This window comes from Macaca fascicularis, chromosome 17 (assembly GCF_037993035.2).
Source record: "Macaca fascicularis isolate 582-1 chromosome 17, T2T-MFA8v1.1".
Classification (NCBI taxonomy): Eukaryota; Metazoa; Chordata; class Mammalia; order Primates; family Cercopithecidae; genus Macaca; species Macaca fascicularis.
Window position 1 is genome coordinate 27,742,042 of NC_088391.1, and position 6,404 is coordinate 27,748,445.

Genomic DNA, 6,404 nt, shown 5'->3' on the forward strand with positions numbered 1-6,404 from the left:
CTATTTCTGAATAGCAACAGAATATAGTCTCCACTTTGTTCAATGCTTACATTATCCATTTTAGTGTACACTGGTCATTTAGTCTCTTAGATTATTGCTTGGCGTCATGTGCTTTAAATATTGAATTCTGTCTTAAAGCAAATAAAATAGAGACCTCTGAGAAGTGTGCTAGCTCTGGACAATTGGAAGATCCTAATATTTGTCACAATTCAACCATTCATCAGCTTTATTACTTCTAAGACTAAGACTTTTACCAAACTTGAGAAGTCTATTAAAATTGTAGTTATAAAATAAATAATGTGTTGAGGACACTGCATTTTTTCTTGCACTGTCATGGCATCTGTTTCAGGGCTGCAACTTAAGGAGTTGCTCAGTCCCAAGATAGCCTTTCACTAAACCTCTCCACTGAGCAAGATTGTCCACTTACAATGGTATAGCATCACAACATGTGTCAGAAATTGCAGAAACTGTAACTCAAAGACTGTCCTTTGCAAATAGCCAGAGATCTCTTGTCAATAAGAAAGAAAAGAGGAAATGCATGTTCCCTAACAACACAGGATTAATTCAGACACACCAGCCTTGGCCAGACTGGCTTTCATTGACTGATATAAAGCCAAGGCTGAATCTTGTTCACAAGAACATTTACAGCAATACTTACCAATGACTGGGAGAAAGGGCAAGTCCACTTTGATTATAGAAGCTACTTCTTCAGAGTTCAATTTTATTTCCACTTGATTCTCATTGAACATCAGTATATGCAAAGCTTTGTTATGTGTATTGTGAGGAGGAGAGGTATATAAAGATGAGTATAGAAACGCACAATTCTCACTGTAATGAAGTTTATAATTCTGAGCTTTGCCAGAACTGAATGTTGAAGGACCTGAACAAAATTATGGACTTTTATTATCCTATGTTTGGGGTCTGCAAGACAATGGTTGGATTCAGTGGTTCACTGGAAGGACTCATAAAACTCAGCAAAACTTTTATAACCTTGATGATGATTTATTACAGTGAAAGGATATAGATTAAAATCAGTAACAGAAAAAGGACATAGGATAAAATACAGGAGAGACCAGGCATGAGTTTTTACTTGTTCTTTCCCAGTGGGGACAGATGGACAATGCTTAATTCTCCCAGCAACAATGTGTGATAACATGTTCACAAAGTATTGCCAACAAAGGAAGCTCACCTGAGCCTTGGTGTCCAGGGTTTATTTGAGAAGGAGTTGTCATCTAGGCATGGCAGACTGCCAATATGGTTAACCTTACTCTAGCCTCTCCAGAGATCAAGTTGATATGATGGGGGCCTAAGGCCCCAGGTCTACTGCCATTTGCCAGGTATCCTCTGGTTCATGTACAGGTCAGATGGGGCTGTGAAACAGGCCTATGAAACAGGCCTAAGGCCCCCCTCATAAGTCACATTGTTAGCATGAAGTATCTTGTGTGGCCCAAGGCTCCCAGGTGACATTCTTATCAGGCAGGATATTCCAAAGGCTTAGAGGTTGTTCTCCAGGAGCCAAGTAGGGGCCAAATCTTTCTTTGAAATGTATAGGGTTTGAACGACTCAGACTTACTGAGACAATCCTTTACTATACACTGCCCAAAAGCATTCTTATTGTTAAAAAAAAAAATACACACTATAGATAGGTCTAAAGCACCATTTCCCATGTCAGTAGTATCTTTATAAAGGCAATGCTCATCTGGGTGCTATTCCTGGAAGCTCTGTTGTAGAGGGCATTGTGGCTGTCTCTTCAAACAGCTCTCTCAACTTGCTATGTAAAGGACACTTTCTGGAGGGTGGGCATAGGGGTCCACCATCTCCCATCCACCCAAGACATGGCTTCTCTTCTTAAGTCCTTACTAAATGTTTCTTTCTGAGAAACTGGATTTGCCAAAGAAATGGTCTCTCAGCTCTCTTGGCCTTTGAGGGTAGGTTTGCATAGACCCAGTTGCTCACTGCCAAACAGTAAATTGGAGCAAGGGCCAGTTACCTGGGATCTCCTTTAAGAGATATGTGAGCCTGCCAGTAGCTGAGAGATCAAGAAATGGGTAAAGGGAATAAGGCAACCATGGCGGAAATTCCAGGGTGGCCAGCCACTTCTATTTGGAATGGTGTGGCTCACCGTTTAGATGCTTGCAGACTACTGCGTGAGTCCACAAACATCTGAAGGGTGAGTGTGCTCTGAAAATGACAAAAGTTTAGAATGATTGTTAACCAAACTGAGAACCATACATCACACTGTGGTTAGGAAGGGATGCGAGCAGCCACTGCAGTGGGTTAGCTGGTTCTTTGGGCCACTCGTTTGGCAACAGAGGCCCAGCCAGCAGTGAAAGTGAAATTAAATGGCTAGAGGAGAACATGAGCCTTTACACTTCTCTCCTTGCCTCAAATCTGGTGGACAAAACCAAGGAGCAAGAAACAAAGTTTGAAATATTAGCATGTAGATTTGTCTATTTAGGGGAAGAACTGGAAATGACAAAAAATCAGAGCTATCATAACTAAGCCTGATTGGAATATAAAAAATATGGAATCTTTGGAAATATTACAAATAGGAAGATTTTGGTGTTATAGAGGTCATTGATAATGATGAGGGGATGAAGGGCATTGGCAAGCTTGCCTTCTCATGCAAAGGAAAGCTAAAGCTCAATACCTGCAGCAAAATGGGATCAAATGATACAGGAGACACTCACTACCAGGGAATATACTGCTGCAGAACTCTTAGAGATTGCAAAGACCTTTATGAAACTACCTAGGGAACCCTTCAACACTTAGATTGTCCAATAGTGGGACATAGTGGTTGATGGTATTTTCTTAGCCAAGAATAAAGCAGAAAAAATGAGAAACATCACCACCCACCCAGCCCTGCAGCAACACCTTGCTAATGCAAGGCAAACACAAGGGAATTATAGCTTCATGGACTGGATCATTCTAGATATAAGAGAGGTTGGGCCTAATGAAGGAGATTTACCAAGAGGGATGACCTCTTCACAGTCAATCAAAGAGACCTCAGGGGCTTCTTTGATAATTGGGACTGAGGCAAACCATCTATGCTCAGGTTTCCATGGGCCAGATAAGGCAAATTTTACTGCCCGGATGAAAAATAGATTGCCGCAGGGTACATGAAGAGAATGACATGGACCTTTGCTGTCTTTTTTGAGCTCTATAGTGGGACAAGACATATATAATGTGGGAGAAGCCATCACAGTTTTGGAAGAAAACAAGAAAGCCAGGGACAGAGTATGCTTGGTAATCTGACAAGGACTAACAAAGGGGAAAAAGAAAGCCCCACTAAGAGAAGACAAATGAAGGAGGAAGGAGAGTGACAAGTCAAACATAAGCAAATGTGGCATGATTTATTGGGAGCTGGAACACCCTGAGAAAAAAATAGACAAACAAACTAATGCTGCATTAGTAGCCTTACAGAGGGAATTAAAGCCTGAACTGCAGTTTTGTCTCTTCCCTTCTTCCCCTCCATTAGACAAAGAAGATGACTCAACCCCTTATTCTAATGCCCTGGCTTATCAAGGGTGCATCTCGCCCTGGCCCCAAGATTAGGAGTGGGGCCAAGGTCAACCCCACGTTCCAGCAATAGGACAGAATGTACTTTAATCCATGGAAATCCAGAAAGACATGCTGTCAGCGGGCCACCACTGATGGTTAGTAGGGCCTTAGGATCCCAATGAAAAGAACTTTAATACATCTAGGTATTGGAAAAGCTCCCCTTGCCCCATATATGGTATTTATTTCCTCTATTCCAGAAAACATTTTGGGCATGGATATTCTGTTAGGAAGCACTTTGCAAACTCCAGTGGGATAATTCAGACTGAAGTTATGTGTAGTAAAAGCATTCTCAGGAGAGAGGCAAAATGGGAACCCATACTACTCCCTGTCCCTAGTCAAGTTGTCAACATTAAATAATACAAACTGCTTGGGAGTCATGCTGACATAAGTGCAACTATTGAGGAACTGACAAGGGTGCATATTATCTGTCCAGCTCAAAGCCTATTTCACAGCCCCATCTGACCTGTACATGAACCAGAGGATACCTGGCAAATGGCACTAGACCTGGCAATTGAATAATGTTACAGTTCTTTGTTTTTTTGCTTTTTTTTTTTTTGGCTGGAGTGCATTGGTGCAATCTTGACTCACTGCAACCTCTGCATCTTGGGCACAAATGATCATCCTGCCTCAGCCTCCCAAGCAGTTGGGACTACAGGCATGTGTCAGCATGTCTGGCTAATTTTTGTAATTTTTGTACAGACTGGATTTCACCATGTTGCCCAGGGTGGTCTTGAACTCCTGGACTCAAGTAATCTGCTCACCTCTGAGAGAGGAGAAAGGAAGAAACAGGTCAGGCAGGCAGTTATGGTGAGTCCTCGGTTGAATTCTTTCAAGTAAAAGAAGAGCCTGCAGGCACAGGTAAGGGAACTTGCACAGGGGGCTTGCCTAAGACATGCCCATAGCCACACAGATAATAAAGGCTACACAGGTGACTTGCCCAGACTTGCCCACAATGGAAAATTCTGTACCCCAACACATGCACAGTATGGGGAACAAAGCAATATAGAGTAACTCAAGCTAAGGGCCCACATGTGCATTAGGAGAATGGGGTGGAGCTACCAGAAATTTGTATCATATGCAAATAAGATGCCAAGCCCTCATTGGTTTCTTACAAAAGCCTTTGTATTCAACTGTAAAAATGGCAACCCTCTTCTGGGCCCTCTCTCCATGGCAGAAAGTTTTCTTCTTTCGCTTTTTAAACTTTTGCTCCAACCTCACCCTTTGTGTCCATGCTCCTTAATTCTCTTGGTGGTGAGACAAAGAACTCCAGGTAATACCTCACAAAGAGAAACTGCTACATTGTGGTGCATTGGTGAAACCTTAACACCTCAGCCTTCCAAAGTGCTGGGATTACAGGTGTGAACCACTGTTCCTGGCCTGCAGTTCTTTTTTTTCTTTCTTTCTTTCTTTCTTTTCTTTTTTTTTTTTTTTTTTTTTTTGAGATGGAGTCTTGCTTTGTCACCCAGGCTAGAGTGCAGTGGCATGATCTCGGCTCACTGCAAACTCCACCTCCTGAGTTCAAGTGATTCTCCTGTCTCAGCCTCCTGAATAGCTGGGATTTCAGGCATGCACTACCATACCTGGTTAATTTTTGTATTTTTACTAGAGACAGGGTTTCATCATGTTGGCCAGGCTGACCTCGAACTCCTGACCTCAGGTGATTTACCCACCTTGGCCTCCAAAAGTGCTGGGATTACAGGCATGAGCCACCACATCCAGACCCGGCCTGCAGTTCTTAATATTAGTTAAATAGTTGACAACATAGTATCTGCACTGAGGACACATCACACTGTCTCAGATTTGGCTAATGCCTTTTTTAACACTCCTCCATTGAACAATCACAAGACCAATTTGCTTTTCCCTGGCAAGTCTACTAGTAGACTTTTCACCTGTTGCCCCAGGGATGTATTCGAAATCCTACCATTTGTCAAGGAATAGTGGCTAGAGACTTGTCTTTTTTCTAATTCCTATCCTTTCTTTCTTCGTTTCATTATATTGATGACATTTTGTTAGCCTCTGAAGATTTTAATGTGTGACAGGTGTAAAAGAAAATGAAACCTTGGGACCCCAAACTCACTATGCCAAGGAGAAAGTTAGGACTGGGAACTAAGTCATGCAACACTGCCTTCCTTTCTTCCCCTAACCAGAGAGGTGTAACTTCACAACCCTCTGTCACAGCATTATACCTAAGCCAGGTTCCAACAATGTCCAGATAGTCTGCCTCACAAATTGCTTACAAGAAAATTCCTTGTTAGCCCTGAAATCATTCAAGATACATGTCCCCCTACAAAATCAGCACATGCCAATTCTAACCATGGGTCTGCAACCAAAGTTTAACTCCTGAAGATGATTTCTGTTAAATCTCACACTGACAGTATTGATAACAAACTTATCTAGCTTATCTTCCCAGGCACAGACCAAGGGCAAGACAATAAATCACTCCTCTGCCTACATTGAAATGGATGCATAATTAACTTCTTTTTCCTCTACTCCTTCTTTTCTTTCATTCTTTCCTTCTTTTTTTTTTTTTTAAATGGTCGCACTCCAACACCCAGGCTGGAGTGCAGTGGCATGATCACAGCTCACTGCAGCCTCAACTTCCTGAGCTCAGGTGATTTTTCCCACCTCATCCTCCTGAGTAACTGAGACCACAAGCACATATCACCACGCCTGGCTAATTTTTGTGTTTTCAGTAGAGATGGAGTTTTGTTATGTTGCCCAGGTTGGTCTTGAACTCTTGGGCTCAAGTAATCTGCCCACTTTGCCATCTTAAAGTGCTGGGATTACAGGCATGAGCCACTGCTCCTGGCCTACTCCCTCTTTTCAAATGTTTACCTTATCTT